Consider the following 20,499-nt stretch of genomic DNA (forward strand, 5'->3'; position numbering starts at 1 on the left):
ACTCAAGTTTTCCCAGCATAAAGTTTTTAAAAGAACAATCCATCTAAAAAGCATGTAAAGAAATTCATTGACAAAGGTTTAGATGTTTTAGGACTTTAATGTCCTTCACACGGTCAACATAAAACACTGACAATGGATGAACAATAGGGGAAAAGACTATTCAGCAAAGATCTTCCTTCTTCGGCATCACTGGTCAAACACCAGAAGGAGAACGATCACGTGAAGCAACAGTAAGGGAATTTAACACAGATTTTTAGTTTAACAGCATAACTGAAAAACAAAACCAACCAACCAACCAACCAACCGATCTTCTACCCACTGAAAGGAAAGGAAAAGTGAAGCAGGGAGCTTCCAAATCTTGTGAAGCAGCTTAAAAAGGGAGAGGGGAGGGGGAAGGGGAGGCACACGACTGTTGAGAACCTAACACTCTAATGCACAAGGTCAAGGATCCTAACAAATTCTCAAAGTCTCAACATATACCAACAAGAACCATATTATTAGAAATATAAAGGCACAGAGATATAAATGCATAGATATATAAACTATTTGGTAGTAAAAACAGACCTTGCTATACAAACATATAGTAAGTCACTTCTACCGCTTTATGAGAACAACCGTATAAAGAAAGGATCCAGAAGACCCCACTGCTGTCATCTTGCAAAGGATCAAAATTCAGCACCTAGAGGGCCCCACCCACCCTCCATGCTGTGTGTCTGTGTTTCTCTAAAAATAATAACCTGCAATTGGCATATAATTAAACCCATAGGCAGCTTTGAATATGAGATCTAGGCAGAAAAAGTAGCAGCAAAGACAACAGTGGCTGGCATTTGGTAGAAAAGTAAGAGAAGACTTTTTAAAAGCTTCCAGTTCAAGTCAGAATTAAGGTTAAGTTTCAACAGCTTGGGATAGCTGTGGATGCTTTTGTGTTCTCTGAAAAAAGAAGAAAATCTATCATAAGTATGTTCATTCGAAAAACATACTGTGTTTTTTAGCCATGCCCAGGTGACTTTCAATTTTCTACACTGTTCAAGGGCAGAGTGTATATTAGTTAGGATGTGCTCATAGCTGGTGCATCTCCAAAAAATGCTTCATGAAGGCTGCCAGCTTCTGACATCTTCGATGGTGACAGCATTATACAGAGAGGCCTGAATGCCTCCCACGGACCCAGAAGAACCACCGATGCAGCCGTTAAGAACAGGAGCATCTGGTTGAGCATCAGGATGACCCTCCTTCCCGTCACCAGCTCCTGCGAGAGTCACGGCACCTGAGGCCGTCGTGTCCAACCTCCCACCTGAAAGCCCCTGCAGGTGGCCAGGAGCGTCACACATCTCAGTCATTAGAAAATTCCTTTCCAACGGCAGTGAAGGACCGTCATGCTCACAGGTAACCTAGGTTAGCTCAACTCTTCAATGAGCCTGCTGTGCAGGGGGCAGGGAGCGGGCAGCTATTCTCATGCGTGAAAACATACATCTTCCATGGAGCTCACAGAATTAACTACTCTCTCTGATGTTCAGGGGAGCAACAGTGTCTGTTCTTACACTGAACAGGCTTGTGCCAGCTGCACTAGAGATGGGATGGCAACCTTTGTGCTGTCAGAGCAGAGACTTTCAAAGGAAATTTTGACCAAAGCTCCTAGAAGGTGTGCCCCCCCCGCCCCATGCTCTCGGCCGTGGAATCGTGCTAAGGGGCCTGTAAGCAGCAGCAGGAGCACCCCCGTAACAAACGGTCTTTCCCAACTAGTTACAATAACTGCTACTCCAGGATGGACAGCCTCCTAGATGTGTCTCCTTCAGCGTCTGAAAACTAAACCAATTCTCTGACAAGCTTCTGGATGGGACACGTACTCACCACCTATGCCCTTTCAGGGAGATCATAGTGAGTTCAAGAGCTCTGTCGAGAAATCTTTTTTCTAAAGCATCATCTCCTTTGGTGTTGACAATGCGGAATGGAATATTCATCTTGCTTCTATTCTGGGCCTGCACTGGACATCTGAAAAACATGTTTTTTCTTCCAGCTATTTTTCTGCAATGTGCAACTGCCATTAACAAAGCAACAGAAAAGTTTTAAAAACCATTTTCCAGATGCAAACAAGAGATTAAAAAAAAGATCTGTGCCAGCACATTTATCATTTACTTAGGGAGATCACTCTTGCATATGGAACAGTGAGTTAACATTCTCTTATACGACTCATACTTAATTTCCAAGAGCCTCAGTTTCCTCATCTGAATATTAGCAATAATAATAATATCTCCATTTCATACTAGTTATGACAGTTCAGTGGTACAACATAGATGAAGCTTTCAACCCATGGCAGCCACACAGCAATGTGAATGACCCTTTCTCTACAAGGCTGCAGAGAAAAAAAATAAGTTGGTCCGAATAGTGGCAGTAAGATTTAAAAATAATGAGCAGCAGCTTTCAAAGCACTTAAAACACTGTGTTGTCCCAAGCTGTGTGACCTTGAACAAGTTACTAAATCTCTCTGTTGTGCCTCTCTGATGTGAGGACTAAATGGCCACAAATTCTCTGCAGCCCTCCCAGCAAGAGGTGGGGTCTAGTGCTCCACACCTTTTGAATCTGGGCTGGCCTTGTGGACTTGCTTTGACCAAGAGACTGCAACAAGAGTGATGCTGTGCAACTTCCAAGCTGAGGCCTCAAGGGGCATGAGGCTTCTATACCTGCCCTCTTAAAACATCACTGCCATGGAAGCAAGCCCGAGCTAGCCTGCTGGAAATAACAGGCCCAGCCCACAGCCAGCACCAGCTGCCAGACAGATGAGGGGGGCCATTTAGACTCTAGGTGGATCACCAGATGACTTTGGTTGAATAAGTGATCTCAGATGAGACCAGCAGAAGAAACCACCCCACTGAGCCCAGCCCCACCTGCTGACTGAAAAGAATCCTGAGCAAAAGAAATGGCTGTGGTTTTCAGTCACAGTCTTGAAGTGTTCTATGATGCAAAAGTAGGTAACTGATAGAATTTAGAACAGCATCTGGAACACATTCAATGCTATGTAAATATCAATTGAAGTCAACAGAGTTGTCTTTTCATTCTCCGCACCTTGCACAGGGATCATACAGACTCTCAAAAATGAATGGGTCAAGTTTCATCTAGGATACGTTAGTATTGGACTTCAGTTTCTGATTTGGAGAGTGAGCAAGCCAAAATTATCTTCCACTGACAACCAAAGGAGACAAACAGAAGAAGAGCTGACATGCTATTCTGGATTACAAGGAAAATATGTCATAACTCTCTCCATTTTCTCAAGCACATCCTATTTTATTCTTCCACTTCTACAGGGTGGGATTCATTAAAAGTAAACAGCAAAGAAAAGCAGTGTGAGGAAGCCCCCATTAAAAGCTATGCTCGGCCCTCAGGGCACACACATAATTCCTGTTAAAGTTAATAGGAGTCAAGTGCACGTCGACAGACAGAAGAGACGCAAGCAGGGAAACCAAGTATCCGGTAATAGGCTTTGAGCCTGAATTCTGGGCCCCCCTTTGCACAGGTAGTAGGTATCCTGGTTGACACTGACGTTAAAAATGTAGTGTCTACCCTCTTTGATATTCTGCTGCCTCAGGCTCCCCAGGTGACAGTCCAATTATAGAGCTGGAGCAGCAAGAAGGACACGTGATTTAAGGGGAAAAAATATTAAAAGGGGGAAGAATTAAGAACCTGGATTTACAAAGAATCTGTCTTTACAGTCGTCCCCCACACATTTACCCATCCTACTGTGAACGTAGGTGGTATCCTGACAGCAACAATGTCATAACAACTAGAAATTGAAGATTAAATTTGCACGGTGCCTGAGAGTGTCCCTGCTGTGGGGCTGAGGGAAGGAAGAAAAAGATGAAGGGGAATCAGCTGCTCCCAACCTAGCAAGACGGCTGTGGAGGGAATTCAGATTCCACAGGATAAGCGCTGTGGAAGCACAGAGCTGAGCAAGTACCTCTGCCCAAGGGAAGGTTGAAGGTTTCAGCGGAAGGGAGGTGGGAAGGGTCAGGACAGGGGGAGACGAAGGAAGGGCATCTGGCAGAGAGCTGTCTCTGCCAAGGCACGGGGGACCGCAGCAAGTTCTCTGCAGCACCTGGGGTGCTGGGTGCCTGGCTGGGGGCAGGACTGCAGACCGCAGAGGGCCCTGAAGACACGCTCTCCTGGGAACTGGATCCATCGGATCCTGGAGCACGAGGAGCAATCAGGTCTGCACAACAAGGAGTTCTGCGTTGTAGAAAAAGCACTAGGACACAGGGGCTGGAGGGTGGGGACACTGGGGGAGAGGCCTGCTAGAAAGTTCCCACAAAGAACTTTCTAGGTCAACAGAATTAGGGCTCGTGATCAAGACAGGGACACTGGGGAGTTTCAAGCATGGGCAGTAAGTGAAAATGCCAATAAGGACCCAACGGTCATATAAATGAGTATAACAGGCCCAACGTGACAGACTCAGCACAAACCCCCTACGTTACCTGTTAACTGTGAGGGCCCGTTCTTTACTTCCACAGAGAAACAGTCTCCCTTTTGCTTGAAACATACGGCCCTCCCAGTCTGTTTCTCCCACTTTCAGAGACACGGGGATTATGAAATAAGACATCTGGATTTAAATCATCTTCCCATGTTCCAGTAAGGGCTCAAATTGTGTGTTTTAAGCCCTGTGAGCCACACCGAGCACTGCCGTGGGCTGTGCTGGGCCACCGCTCCCAGGAGTTATCACTAAATCCCACAGCAGGGGCAGGGCCTGTGGCCGAATGAGTTGGGGGCAGGGAGAAGGTGCCAGGCTGACAGAGCGCTAGCAGGGGGCCGGGTGGGTGTGGAAGCAGCAGGTAATCCTGGGACTACAAAGCTTCCAGGACAGAGTCTGAGCAGCACTCCCCAGGGAGTCTAGGACGGAAGCTGATAAGGATGGTTGTGACTGGAAAAGCGGTGCCACAGTCAGTCATAGAAATTTAGGAAATCCTGAATTAACAGGGCTACACGGGTTTCTGGACTCAACTTCCTAGAGCGTCTCAAGAGCTCTGGTGAATCGTGAACTCCCAAGAGGATAATTCATACAGGAACAGAGTTTTCCCCAAATGCATGTGGCTGAAAAACCCACTGCATCTCTGGGATGAGTGTTCTAGAATGCCCACTGAGAAACCCCTGGACTTCCCAAGGTACAAGAGGGGTGTGTGTGAGGGGAAAGGCACCACCTCAGCGCAAAACAGCATCTCACAAAGGTGGTGACGGTTAGTAGGGCGCAAGAAAACCGCAGGCAGCTGGCAAGCGATGACAAGACGCTCGTTTCAGTGGTGTCTGCTCCAAAAGACAAACCAGAAACAAGAAGGGCGCGAAGAGTGCATCCTGAGGTGAGAGAAGCCCACAAAACAGTCACTAGGCCTCTCCTGACTGCCTAACTTTTAAATAAAAAATTAACTCTAAATTTGCACACGATTAGGAAAACTAGAGTAAAAATATAAAGATCTATTCCCTTCCATAGAGGTGGCTGCCAATAACAGTCTTTTGTGCATTTTCAGGATCAGATACACAAATGTGTATACGTGTATATATGCGTGTTTCCGTATGTACATATATACATACATAGTATTTACAAATACAAACACTGTGGGTTTCTAAGTGGAATCATAGAAATGTCCTTTTCTACACCTGCTCTTTTTCCTTTTGACCTCACGACGTATCAGGTCATCTTCCCAGTTTGCTCACAGACCTTCCCCTTTCTCCACACACACGTTACTCCATACCACGGATGGATTCTAATTTCCTTCATCAGACCCCTCCCGAAGGACATCCGGGTTGTCTCTAGATTTTCCCCATTATGTCAGTATCCCTCATTGGACTTGCGGGTGCCTGATTTTATGCACACTTCTGTGCAAGGCAGAGTACTGGCAGAGGGCAGGTGCCTAGAAGTAAAAGTCTTTGGTCAAAGAGCAAGAGAGTTTTGAACTTTGATGGACGCTGCAAACCTCACTCCAAAATTGAACACATTTATTATACTTAACATAGGCAAAGTGTGTTTGTTCCCTCGTCTACACCAGATGTTATCAGTCTTTAGAATTTCTGCCCATCAGAGGGGAAGAAAATCCCATGGTTTTAATCTGCATTTCCTAAAGAAGTTGGCCCCTCTTCAACTGTCTAGTAGCCAGCTGTGTTTCTTCTGAGTTGTTTGCTCATACAGGTAGAAACCACCCCCTGCCTTTTGAAAATTTGCTTATCCTTTTTCATTTATTTGTGGGTTCTTCTCTATATCAACAGTAACCTTTATATGTTAATACACTACCCAACTTTGGTGTCTGTCATTTTGTTTTGTTTACGTCTTGAACTGTAGAAAAGTTTTAAATTTTCATGGAATTAAATATCTTTTACTTTATGGCTTCTGAGTTTTATGGCTTACTTAGGAAGGCTTCTGTACTCCCTACACTTACACAGAAATTCTCTCCTGTATTTTATATTTGCTTCTTGCATTTAGTTGCCTTTGCATCTTTTTGACTGACTAGAATTTGTGTATGCTGTGATGCAAATATCTAATTTCTGTTTAAATGAATTATCAATGCTTCAATCAATCAATTAGACAAAGTCAAGTTAGACTGTAAAATTGTCTAAGTTAAAATACAATTCTCAAGTAAACAGGGACCTGTTTCTGGACTTCTCCTCTGATCTCTGTTTCCCTCTGCCAGTGGCTTTATATGTTAATAGATCGTATGTTAACATTACATTTTATTAATGTTAACATATATGTTTAAAATGTTTCATCTATCCTTTTGCACTAACTTTTTCAGGAGAACACTGAACTGGCTTCTAGATATTTACTAATTTTTGTGACTATTGCAAATGGGATCTTTCCTTGTTTTTCAGTGTTATTTCTGGCTTATGGGAAAGTAACTGACTTCTACATACTTAGACACAACTGATCACAATTCTGAACATGATCATTTCTAGTTTTTCCACTGATTCCTGCATTTTGAAAAAACAGTCATGATCATCTGTGATTTTTGTTGTTTCCTTAGTAAAGGCTCTGGAAACAGCCCCCCCCAATCTCCCCATGTTCTTATCCTGCCTGATCCCACTTCCCCGCTGCACCTGACCCTAACCTGTCTGCACTGCTGTAAAACACTGTCTGTTCACAGGGTTCTGATGACAATAAAAGGTATTCATATCTGTAAAGTGCCAAGGGCTCTGCCTACTTTATTTTATTTTGGGGTTGTCAACAGACACATCACATGCTTCCCTCTTTCCTAAGGCCTGGACCCCACATGAAAGGGAGAAAAGGTGACCTCGTATCTGGATATGGATTTTGTCACTTCAAGAGCTTTATCATATTAAAATTAATATCTAATAAATATTAAACACTATGTGTCAGGAACATCCTAGGTACGTTCCATAAGAACCACAAATAATATTAATAGCTAACTGTTAAGGAAGTAATTAACCATTAAGGAATAACCATTAAAGCTGTTTTAATTTTAGCACACCAGAAAATATAAGGGGTATAAGTTCTAGTGGCATTAAAAAAAAGAAAGAGGGCTTCCATGGTGGCGCAGTGGTTGACAGTCCGCCTGCCGATGCAGGGGACACGGGTTCGTGCCCCGGTCTGGGAGGATCCCACATGCCACGGAGCTGCTGGGCTGGTGAGCCATGGCCGCTGAGCCTGCGCGTCCGGAGCCTGTGCTCCACAACAGTGAGAGGCCCGCGTACCGCAAAAAAAAAAAAAAGAAAAAAAGAGTTACCAATTCTAATAGTAGCTTTTCCTTTTCGACCACTTTCCAAAATTATAGTTCTCTTTTTCTGTCTAGAAGCTTTGGATGGTTCCTTCACCAATGGAGAAGTTATCCACTGGTACTGAGAGAGAAATGATAAATATGCCATTTAAGTTACAGGTAGTTTAGGAGGGTTTGATCTTCATTAGAAATTAAGATATTTTAAGTTAATAAAAGGTCTTCAATCTGCATTTCTGGGAAGCTAAATTAAAGCATCACACAACATTTTCAAAGACAGAAAAGCCATTTCATTTGACTAAAAACTTAGTTTTAAGATGGCAGAAAGTACCTTGATAATTTTCTTTTAAGAAGGAAAGAAAAACAAGCCATTAAAGAGAAATTCTTCCGAGAGAATTAAAACATGTTATATACCTCTGACTTGGCACTCCTTCCATTCTGGAGACCTTTTTTGGTAACTGCTTTCAGCACAGAATGATTTAAAGTAAAATAAATTGAAATTAGAGTAATTATTTCCCAATGAGTGGCTATTTCCATTTAAAACCAAAAGCCAACTAATTATTGCTTTTCCCATAAAATTAAATATGAAATCTACATTATGTAATTATACACTTATTTCCCCCTTTGTGTATTCTAATTTCTTCCTCAAAAACCTAAGATGCCATCTTGCAGACTGCCCCCAGTGGCTACTATTTTGGCAGCAGCAAAGGTCAGCTTTAAACATTTTGCATCTAAAGTGGCTTTAGATACCTTTGGATAGAAAGTACAGTCTGAGCACCATCCAGACGCTTAGATACCTAAAGGGCATCCAAGATAACAAACCAAAGTCCCGATAGTCCCTCAAAAGCTGCTCCTCCCATCAGCCCCCTTCTTCTAAGTGATACCACTCTGTTGCACACATAATCATCAACGACTTGTCTCCTTGTTACTATTTCCTTCATACCCCACATCTAATCTATCTGCAGGTCTTGATAGCTACACCCTCAAAACACAACCTGAATTCAACCACTTTTCACTTGCTCCAAACTTCCAACCTAACCTAGGCCATAAACATCTCTTATTTGGAGCACTGTGACAGTCTCCTAACTGGTCTCCCTGTTTCTCTTCTTTATCCTCCCAAGTCCATTCTCTATACCAGGTCACCTTATTGAGATACTATTTGGATCATGCCTTTTTCCAGTTCAAACCCCTCTACTCATTTAGAATAATCCACATCTTCACTCTGGCCTTCAAGATTTTACAGGAGCAGACCCCTGGCTAGCTCCTTGACCTCATGTCATACCACACTCTTCTTCACTCGGTACTCTGGCCATGTTGGCCTCCTTGCTTTTCCTTAAATACTCCACCCACCTACATGCCTGCATACTCATTGCCTCCTTGTCCTGGAATGTGCTTACTCCAGTTCTTCCATGGCTTGCTCCTCTCTTCATTCATGTCTCTGTTCAAATGCCACTTCTCCAGTGAAGCTGTCCCCTAACAAACCTATCCAATGGCGTCCTACCTGCTCTCCCTCGCTCTCCTTACTTTAAGATATTTTTGCACTTCCTACCCTCTAAAATTATATTACTTATCTGTTTACTCATTTCTATCTGAACTCCCTCACTCTCCTTACTTTAAGATATTTTTGCACTTCCTACTCTCTAAAATTATATTACTTATCTGTTTACTCATTTCTATCTGAACTCCTTCACTAGAATGTAAGCTCCACGAGGGCAAGACTTTTGTCTGTCTGGTTCACTGCTTTATCCCTAGTGCCTAAACCCATATCTGGCACACAGAAGATATTTTAAAAATTGCTTGTGATTCTGACAAATGAATAAAGTGCTCCTGGCAAGAATTCAGAGGTTGCACAGGAAAGAAAGAATGCTCTTGGTGGAAGTAGGCTTAGTACCTAGGTTCACCTCTATTCAGAGTAGAGATAAGAACAATTTACAAGTAAAATTCACTTTAATTAGTACATTATCTGCTAAAAACATAAGGGAAGTGCAACACTAGAAAAGTACAGTTGAAGCTTGAACAACATGGGTTTGAACCTCGCGGGTCCATTGACACACGCATATTTTTCAATAAATATGTACTATCGTCCTACACGATCCAAGGTTGGTTGAATCCACAGATGTGGAACCACTGACTATAAACTTATACCCAGATTTTCAACTGCGTAGGGGTCGGCACCCCTAACCCCACGTTGTTCAAGGGCCAACTGTGCGTGATGAGGAAAGTTAAACACATTAAATTTTAAAAAACTGTCAATACGTGAACAAATTCTTTTTGTTTTGCTACGTGTTTATCAATTTCAAAAAAGTGACCACATACCAACAAGTGGATTTTTTCTTATATCCAGAACGAGGAGAGTTCTGTTGGTTTCAAGGGCCTTTAGTAAAGCCTTTGCTCCTTCACTGGTGAGGCCACACTGCTGCAGGTCAAGTGCTTTTGATGAAAGACAAAGGTCACTTCCTAACTCTACAGATTTAACATATAGACAACTCTCATTTTCTCACGTGTGGAAGAGTCCTGCACAAGACAAGTCATGGCAGGTTTGTAATTTTGGGTATGGAAAAAAACAGAAACGTATATGCACACACATAATGCATAATCCAATTTAAAAACCTCTTCTTGAATGTGCAATGATAACCCTGGCTTTAGTATCAATAAATCATCCAACATATTTTACAATTACAGAACTGAAGAATAACTGTATATAACATATGAGCAAAAAGCATCACAAAATGAATCTCAGTTCATAATTAGCAAGGGCGGCAGAGGCATGTAAACCTCACAAGCAAAACCTGGTGGAGCTCAGAAATGCACTGCATTCTTTTGATCATGATCTTCAGCTCCAAATCACACTTGAAACTAGCTAAAAGGGGAAAACAAAATAGGAGAAATGTAATAACTGTTAGTTTTAGAGGAAAAAAGGACAAGTCTAAGAGGATACAAATAATAACAAATTCAAACAATGTGTGAATAGAGAGTACATAGTAAAAACCTATCATGAAAGTATGATGGTCAAGAACTCTCTCCATAAAAAGTCAGACAAAAACCAGAAACACTGAACATGAATTCTAGTAGTTCTGGGGCTGAACAACCTACTCATTTAAACCAAAGGGATCATCACCAAAGCACAGGTATTAAAAAATATTACATGAAAGGAAACTACGATGAGTCTTTTTTTTAAGTATTGTGTGGACCATCACATTAAAATAACTGGAGTCTTTCAACACCCCCATGACACATAGAAATAGCAAGTAAGACATACGGATCTGACAGGATATGATACAACCCTTACAAACTCTCACTACAGAAGAATGGACACAGGGTATAATTAACCAAATAGCCAAATTAATACAAACAGCCAGTAAACCTCACCAGTAAATCAAATGAATACAAAATAAAACAAAATGTAGTTATTTTCCTATCAGATTAAGCCAAGATTCTGTAAGAAAAGCCTTTAAATCATGTCTATACCCTTTTGATCCAACAACTCTCTTTCTAAGAATTTAACCAAAAGAAATAGTCAGAGATATAGGTAAGGATATATATCAGAGTACTATTTGTAACTGAAAACCTGGACAAAGCTTATATACAAGAATGGATAAGCTACGTGCACTGTGGCATATTCATATAATGAAATACTGAACAATCACAAAAAATGATGCAGGAGATGCAAATTTACTGACTTGCTAAAATGCTCATACTAAATTAATTGAAAAAAGTTATAAAATTTGGAGTAACCCCACTTGCATAGAAAATGGAGAGGTACTCATTTTTGTAGTTTTACATTTTTTTTACAAGTGCTACAAGCCACTGTTTGTGAGAGGCAGGCTTCACATCTACTGTTGGGGTGGACTATAAATTGGCATAGCATTTCTGGGTGGTAATTTGGCCATGTGTATCAAAAGTCTTAAAAATATGTCACACTTAGTCATTCCACTTGTAGTACCTTATTCTACAGAAGTAATCCCGATGGACACAGAGATGTATATACAACGTATTCACATTGTTTCTGACAGGGAAAAGCAAACTGTCTAAATCGAATTGCAAAGAATTGATTAAACTATGGGACATCAATACGACGCAATACTACATGATACATCATTAAGTGAAAAAAGCAGGAATATGAAATAGCAAGTATACTACAATTCTATTTTTGTAATCCCTAAGTGTACAAATATATTTGTAGAAAAAAAAGACTGAAAGTATATACACCAAAATGAACAGTGATTATGTCTGGGTATTAAAATTACGGGTAATTGTTCTCTTGTTACTCTGTATTTTCTATAAAGGATATATGCAACTCTTAGAGAAAGTTTAAAAGCAAAATAAAAGCTATCAGTAAAAGGAGGCTTTAAAAAAATCCTATCACAATAGTACCATGCCAAAAGCTAAGCATATTTCATATTAAAAATTCAATATTTTCAATTTTAGAATTTACCTCTAAGCCATAAATCCTCACTAAGAGATTCTGCCAAAGCACTTGCACCCAGGTCACCAATGAGCGTGTTGCAGTTCAGAGTGATACGCCTCAAACCAGCCATACAGTCAAGATCAGGTCTCCTGGAATGAAGACTCTCAGCCCAGGTTTCTTCATGCTTTCTGGTAGTCTGATATGTCAAAGACTTAATGGGATGAAATTAAGATGCCTGAATAAGGAAACAGGGTGTGCCTACTGAGTATGGCTTATTATGTCAGAGATTTACACACACACACGTATCAAGCATATATGCCAGGAGCATCAACCTGAGAAATTCAACGGTCACTTCTGGTTTACGAGTCCAGTGACCCAGATTCTACTCGGTCAGTGATTAGATTCTAGCCACTGGATAGCCTGTTTCTGAACACTTATGTAAAGTTGGACAACTCAATTACAGTCTGTGAATTATTTTCCTTATCTTCTAAGTCAGGGAATTGGTTCTAAATTCTATCATTGCTGAGGCTCTAAATTTCATCATTCTGTCCTCCAATGCTCTCCAAACACCTGACTGGGCAAACCATAAGAAAACTTTTTAATATGCATCTTATTTACTAACAAATTATATACACAAAGTTCCATACATATAATTTATGTACATGATAAACTACACAGATTTTTTAAAATAATACAAAGGTAAAAATGTTCTAATATTTTCTTTTCCTAACTCCTAAGGCATTATTTTATTTTACTTATTTTTTATAAATATTTATTTATTTGTTTGTTTGGCTGTGCCAGGTCTTTAGTTGCAGCATGCCGGATATTTTAGTTGGGGCATGTGGGCTCTTAGTTATGGCAGGCACGTGGGATCTAGTTCCTGAGCAGGGATCGAACCCAAGCCCCCGGCATTGGGAGCACATAGTGTTAACTGCTGGACCTCCAGGGAAGTCTCAAGCATTATTTTAAAAACTATATTTACAAAATGTATATCTCACATGCTACCTAGGGTATGCACACAAGCTTTAGAGGCCTGGACTATGCACAGCCAGTTTGATGTGCCTTGGAAAAATAATGGTTTGACATTTAAGCAAAAGTACTGTCTTAGAGACATTCAGTTCTTTATATTCATAAAGTAAATTGTGGTAACAGGGAACACTGACTGTAAATGAAAAAAGTCTTATTACATTCTTGAAAAAATAAAAGACTCAAAGTGCCTTTGTTACTCTAAAAGGAAAATCATTAGTGTCGTTTTTCTATTAACAATAACTTATCAAAGCTCCAAGGAGAAACAACAGCAATCACTTACACAGTGCTTAGTATGTGCCAGGCACTATTTATACAAATGAGTGCATTTACACCTCATAATGAGGCATAGAGGTTAAGTGATTTGCCCATGGTCACTAGCTATGAAATGGGAGAAAGGGAATTTGAACCTAGGCCACTTGGCTTCGGCACCCAAGTTCTTGACTGTTTTCTACCTCAGGGGTCAATGGACTTGCCCTGTATAGGCTCAAAGAATTTTTCAATTTTTAAAATCTAAATTTAAACATTTCCAGATTTGTGGGCTATACAGTTTCTGTTGCAACTACTCTGCCCCTCTGGCGTAGGGTGAAAGTAGCCATAACTACCATGTAAACAATGGGTGCGACTATGTTCCAAAAAAACTTCCTTTACAAAACCAGGCAACAGGCTGCATCTGGCCTACCAGCCAGAGTTTACCTATCCCTGAGCTGCATCATCATACTATTAAAAAGCCTTCATATCAAATTATTAAATAACTTTAGGCCTAAATACAGTCATAATAACCACTGTAAAGTTTTAAGGTATTATTTTAAAAACTGTATTTACAAATTGCTGATGTACTGATTTTTATTAGTTTAAAAACTACAGCAGCTAATAAACACTTGATTCATTTAAGTCTTGAAGACTATAACGGCATAGTTTCTTCACAGTATTACAATAAACGTTTTCAGTTAAAAAAAATACATAAAAGTATTATTAGGTATTATATATTAAATCTCTTATTTCTAAAATTAAGTGGACTATCTTTATTAAATGGTAGAATCCCAACCTGAAAAGTGGTCATATTCTTTCAGCAAAATGAAAGCTGCACTCACATGTATCAAAAGACAAAAATTAGGGCTTCCCTGGTGGCGCAGTGGTTGAGAGTCCACCTGCCGATGCAGGGGACAAGGGTTCGTGCCCCGGTCCGGGAGGATCCCACATGCCACGGAGGGGCTAGGCCCGTGAGCCATGGCCGCTGAGCCTGTGCGTCCGGAGCCTGTGCTCCGCGACGGGAGAGGCCACAACAGTACCGCAAAAAAAAAAAAAAAAAAAAGACAAAAATTAACTGCCCTCTGTATCAATATATTAATGTGTTTCAATCACATATGTTTTCATGAAAGTTTAAACATAAAATCACCTTTAAGATCTAGGCCATGTGATCTGCTCCCTGCCATGTCAGAATACACCCCGTGAAGTTTACTTAACTTGTCTTAAGTGTGATAGAATTCTTTATACCTTGACAAATAACTAAAAGGAAAAAAACCCACATACACAATAAGATGAAGAGCCTATACGTTTGTCAATCTTGACTTATTTGCTTTTCTTGAGTCAATTGGAGGTTTATAGCCACATTCTCAAAATCATTAACTACAATCTTCCCAAACAGGTAATTGACGAACAGATGCATTCTAAAACTTGTCAGTAACAAAGTGCTATTCCAGTTTACATCAACAGTTTAATTCTATTTAGATACTAAAACTGAATACACTGAATACTGCAAACTTTATTCCCAACCACTCAGCAAAGTACTACATACCTTTTCAGATATAGGAAAAAAAAAGAAAAAAAGAAAAAGCATAAGATTCTTCCTATTTTCATTTCCAAAGATACATCCCAATCTTAATGATCAATCAGTGATTTAAATGTCAACTATAAACCCAGTATTTTATTAGCTGCTATGCAGTATACTATACTAGAGCAATAGAAGAGAGAGGACCTCAAACCCTCTGTTCCCTCAAATTGAAAAGCAGGCTTCCTGACCCCTCCAGACCACTACTGGACACAGGGAAGGCACACGAATGTTTCAGGACCCCAACCAACAGTCACCTGCTTTGTGATTACTTCCATGACACACCCTCACCAACACCACTGAGTTTGCTGCTCCTACGGGACGTTACATGTATTTACTATTTTAACACATAACACAGTGCGTCATAATTATGATTGCAGATAGATGTTCTAACAATTTAAAGAGAATGATGACTTTTTTGCTCTTTACATCTTGCCATTTCCCTTCCCATAATATTTCTTGAAGAGAAACCATAAATATATAGACAAACACAAAACACAGAAAATATACAAAATGTGTGGTTTGTGGCTTAACACAAAGTTAAGTAAAATTAGTTCTGACAGTATCCAGAATGACAAAATTTCATGGTACAAATGAGAATGGACCAAGGTTTGAGCAGGTACAGGAGACAATCCAGGCATGAACAACACCAAGAAAAGGTAGACAGGAAGTAACATGGTGTGTAGGAAATCACGAGACCAGTCTGATGGGAAGAGACATAAACAAGACTGAAACTCACTTTCTAAACCTCCATCTCCAATTGGACAATTCGCAAGACACAGGTGCACCAAAGTGGCCAATTTATTCAATCCCTTTAATATGGAGGAAGAGTTTAAAATTTTACTGGTTTAATTTGCCCCAAAAGCAACTATCAAATGTTGGCAGGACACAATGAAGGCTTACCTTTGTTAACATAGTTAAGCCTATCTCTCTCACAACTAGCCCACTTAGCTCCACGTTCCTTAGCGCACCCGATGCACTTACACAGCGTTTAAGAGCTTTACACAATTGGAAGGTCACATCTTTATTTCTTTTCGCAGGAACACGACTTCTGTAAACTTTATTTCTGCCAGAAGCTAAAGCAAAATTATTGTAAAATAAGTGATTTAAAACACACATTTTATCATCATTAAAAAGCATTTAAAAAAAGCATCTGCTCTGTGCTAAGGATTAGAAACGACTCCTGCCCTTAAAGCCTTCATTAAGGAGGGACATGTGTAAACTGAAAATTTCAATCACATGAGATAAAGAAACATAACCTTTATGCACAGAGGCTCCTTTGGAGGCAGAATGTTATATCCAAGTGATGGCTTCATGATAACCCTGAAGCAGAATCTAGAAAGATGAGGCTATGCAGAGTTGGAGTAGGAGGTGCATTAACTGCAGAGGGAACATCTGTGAAAAGACACTCAAGCCTGACTCCTGCTGGGCACTGTAAATACTGCAGGTGGGGATGACTAAAGGCCAGGGGTCCAAGTGTGAGAAGAGACAGAAATGAAAGAGATGTTGGCCCAAGCAAGCCTGGGAGAAAGCATGGCTTGTATCCCACAGGTGGTGAGACCTGGGGCTACCACTGGCTGAGTAAGGGTGCCTCCACTGATTAGAAAAAGGCTCCCTGCTGCTGAAGGACCGACTAGATAAAGGGAGTGATCACAAAAAGCTCCCCTTCCTCAGGGCAAAGAGCCCTATGAGGCTTGGCCGCACACAGTTCAGACTACACGCCTCCGTGCAGAGCACACGCTGGGCGGCTACTATGCAGTAACTCTGTGTGGGCAAGCCATTAGCAGCATTATTTTAAGCACATCTTTTTATGTTAGAAGATCACTTAACCCGAGCAGGCGGATGAACTTAGAGGAACTGAATCCAGGGGCCGTGAACCACCCAGGAGTTTCTGCCATAGTCTGGGCCAAATGTAATATGGATGAAGAAGCAAATTTAGGAGGAGGCCAAAATTTACAAGACAGACCCACTGGATGCAAGACATAAAGTAAGTTCAGTGAAGGAACTCTGAAGAGAATGGGCTCTACAATAAATTTTTCTTACATTCAATGTAAAATATTAGGCAAAATTAAGTACAGTGGCCTTTAAGGTCCCTTCCAGCTCTAATTTCTTTTGATTTCTAACTTATTACTCTGGTTAAGTAAAGTCCCTTCAGAGGTACAGAACAGTTCTTATACCTGAATGGGATGCAAAGAATAATCTGACTTCTCTTCACCAGGGGATGAGTTGAACTATCCTTGCAGAAGAGATAACAGATGGTGTGAACCCCAGATCCTGGAAAAGGTCCAGGCACACGATAAGTATTCAGCTTTTTGAAAACAAATGAACAATCATTTCCTCTCCTACATCTTCACACCCTTTCTCTGCTGGTTACTTTCTCACAGCTTATAAACATCCTCAAATATACCCACTTAAAAATCTCTCAGACCTATGATTCTTTGGATCTTCTTGTGGGTAACGTAAGTCTCTACCATGCCTTCAAACACCTGTCCTCCCAAAAAGCCCAGATCTGTACCTTGGGTCCAGACCCGTCTACCAGGCCCCTTTAAAGCACTGAAGATCAAGTAAGATCCTCTCGCCACCCCCAATCCCTTCCTACTGTGCTCTGTATCTCTCAAAAAGATGCAGCTGTAAACTGTCACCCACGCTTGCTGCCCTCCCTTTTCTAACTGGTCACCAGGCCCCACCCATTCTCTCTCAGATCTGCAAAATCCAGTCCAACCTTTTATAACTTAAGTGGGAACCTTAGATTACAATTCACCCTGCACCCAATCAAGTGCCTTGCACATGGAGGTCCGAGTGAGTCTCTAAACCACAAGTCCATCTCACTGTTCTTTAGGGTTTCCCACAGCCTTCAGGATAAACATCTAAACTTCTGACAGGACAAACAAGGCCCCCTTCTCTTGGGCCCCACTAAGTTTCCAGTATCAACTCTCATTTCTTTCCCAAACCCTGAGTTCCAGTCCTATACCTTAGTTTTGCCATATTTTCTTATATTTCTCAAACTTTGACACACACTGCTCCCTCCTGCCACCCCAGGAGCTTCTACATATCCTTAGAAAGGATGGCACCTCCTCCAAGAAGCCTACCCTGAACTTTCCCTTCCAAGATTCTGTGCTCTGCAACGGGGAAAGGTGGGAGGGGGAAGGATACATTAGGAGTTTGGGATTAGCATATACACACGACTCTATATAAAACAGATAATCCACAAGGACCTACTGCATAGCACAGGGAACTCTACTCCATATCCTGTAACAAACTGTACGGGAAAAGAATCTGAAAAAGAATGGATATATGAATAACTAAACCACTTTGCTGTACACCTGAAACTAACACAATATTGTACATCAAATAACCTCAATATAAAATAATAATTAAATTAAAAAAAAAAGATTCTATGCTCTGTAGCACCAGAACTCACTTCTTCCAGAGCACTGACTACTGTGCTTGTGTTTACCTGCCGCCCAGTAGAAGGGGAGATTACCTAGGGCAGAAGCATCGTCTCCAGCAGCCCTTGGTTCTGACAACTCATTCAAGTGCCAGGCTACTTGACACACATAACCTGCTTAATTAATTCTAAGAACCCACAGAAAGAGTGGTTTTTAATGTCATCTTACAAGTGTGGGGATTGCAGTTCAAAAGTAACCTGCCCAGGCCACAGACAGCATAAGCCCTGGAATTCAAACGCTAAACTGCCTTCACACCAGTGCTCTTTCCACTATATGATATGACTATTGAAAAAAAATTTTTTTTCCTGAACCCTGTTTGAATGGAAAGGAAATGAAGCTGGGATATATCCATTTCCTAATCGCTTTGGTGTGTACCAGGCAAAGGCATTCAACAGAGCAGGTAACATCTGTGCAACAATTAACGATGCTCCAAACTGTGCTAAGTGTTCTACTTTGTAGAGTCTAGAAGCATTAACACAGTGCATCCTTGTAACCACCACAGAGACTGGGACCTGTTAAGCCCACGCTACAGATGAGAACACTGAGACCTAGAAGCCTTAAGGCACTCGGCCGGGGTCACCGAGCCGGCAGGAGTCCTAGGCCGCACGCCCCGTCTAGTGCACGCACACCCGGGCACTGGGCACTGGTTCTAGTGCCCACCCTCCACCTTGCACCATTGAAAACCCCGCTTCTCAGCGCCAACACGAGAGGCCCTGGAAGCGGGAAGTACAAACCTGTCTCGAGAAGCCGTGCCTGGAAGAAGCTCTGGATACAGATCAGGGGCAGCGGGTGCTCAGGAGCGGCGCCCAGTGCACCCCGCGCAGGCGGTCGACCTTAAGTCCAGCGGGGCGTCCCGCAGGGAAGCGCGCATGGAGGGCAGAGGCACCAAGTCCTGCAGCGCGCACAGGTCCTCAGAGCGCAGAAAGAAGTCGGCCGCGCTGTCCCGGCGCAGCTTCACCGAGTGATCATGGCCCGAGCACAGCCTCGGGGACGCTGGCTGCGGACACGATGGCCACACCCGCCTGGGGCCCCGGCCCCTCGGGCGCCCACCGCCCGGCGGCTGCGGCTGGACCGGCGTCGCAGCCGGAAGACATAGGGCCACTGGCCCCAGCTACGCCAACCCCCCCATGCCGCGCTCCGGAGACCCCGCGCGGCCTGGTGTTGGCGCAGGCATCTATGCCCTCCACGCCGCGGGGCTGGGGTTTACGTCAGCGGGCGGGACCGTTGGGGCGGGGCTCGAGGACGTCTGCACGCTCGCCGTGCGTCCGCACGCAGCCCTGTCTCCCATGGTGACGCGGCCTGAAGAGTAGGGGCTTGAGCTCTGAGACTAAGGCAGCGCGAAATGTACGAGGTGTGGGGACTTTGGGGTTTCCAAAAAGCGTTTGCTGACTCATCCAAACAAAACTGAGACCTGGTTATATCAACGCATTTTAAAAGTAAACTCCCGTAAGTGTCTGTGCTCCCCCCACCCAGGAGAGAGCGTGCACTCCGTGAGGGACACACGAAAGGCTGAGTGAACGTCTGCCTGTGGTCCCTTACCTGGTGCACGGGTGTGTGAATTTATGTGGAGAGCTCTTAATTTCTGTAGTTTCTGCTAACTTGACACGGTAGTTGGCAAATGGTGACGTGTTCCATGCATTCAGGACATGATCGTGGTTACTAATAATCACTTTGTTTGGTACTGACAACTCCACAGAGAATTTACTACTGAATATCCACTTTCCAGAAGAGAAACTGAGGCGTAGGAAGTGAAGTGACTGAGTAAGAGTAAGGACTCAGACAACTGGTGTTAGTAAATGAACCCTGCAAGGAGGCCGTTAGCCTGCGGTGGCTCTAGTGATGCGGCCGCCTACGTAAACCAACAAAAATCTAAGCCTGTCAACGCCTCAGGGTGGCGAACACTGCTGAGGACAACGAGTCACAAACCACCAACTAGGCTTTAAAGTTATAGCAAGTCAGTCATTTCCTTGCTTTGCTTCTGCCCTTTTAAAATAAACATCTCTGCAGCTCCTGTGGCTGGAGTGCTCCTCACCGCTTCCGCTTTGTTGGTGCCTGAATTGAATCTATTTTTGCTCACGTAAA

The 20,499-nt window shown here is 42.3% G+C and overlaps 1 pseudogene across 1 annotated transcript in view; it reads right to left on the reverse strand.

Annotated features, from left to right (window-relative positions):
* LOC309799247 (centrosomal protein of 78 kDa-like) overlaps positions 1 to 19,507 on the reverse strand; it is a 780,309-nt pseudogene extending 760,802 nt beyond the window's left edge. The window contains exons 1-8 of the transcript in view: positions 19,152 to 19,507; positions 15,872 to 16,044; positions 15,708 to 15,780; positions 14,537 to 14,646; positions 12,139 to 12,313; positions 10,027 to 10,133; positions 8,118 to 8,174; positions 7,716 to 7,827 (exon numbers count right to left, since the gene is read on the reverse strand). The product of the transcript in view is annotated as a centrosomal protein of 78 kDa-like (transcript). The remainder of the gene's footprint in view (positions 1 to 7,715; positions 7,828 to 8,117; positions 8,175 to 10,026; positions 10,134 to 12,138; positions 12,314 to 14,536; positions 14,647 to 15,707; positions 15,781 to 15,871; positions 16,045 to 19,151) is intronic.
* Between the last annotated feature and the right edge of the window lie 992 nt (positions 19,508 to 20,499).

This window comes from Mesoplodon mirus (genome assembly GCF_964341445.2).
Source record: "Mesoplodon mirus genome assembly, chromosome: 3".
Lineage (NCBI taxonomy): Eukaryota > Metazoa > Chordata > Mammalia > Artiodactyla > Ziphiidae > Mesoplodon > Mesoplodon mirus.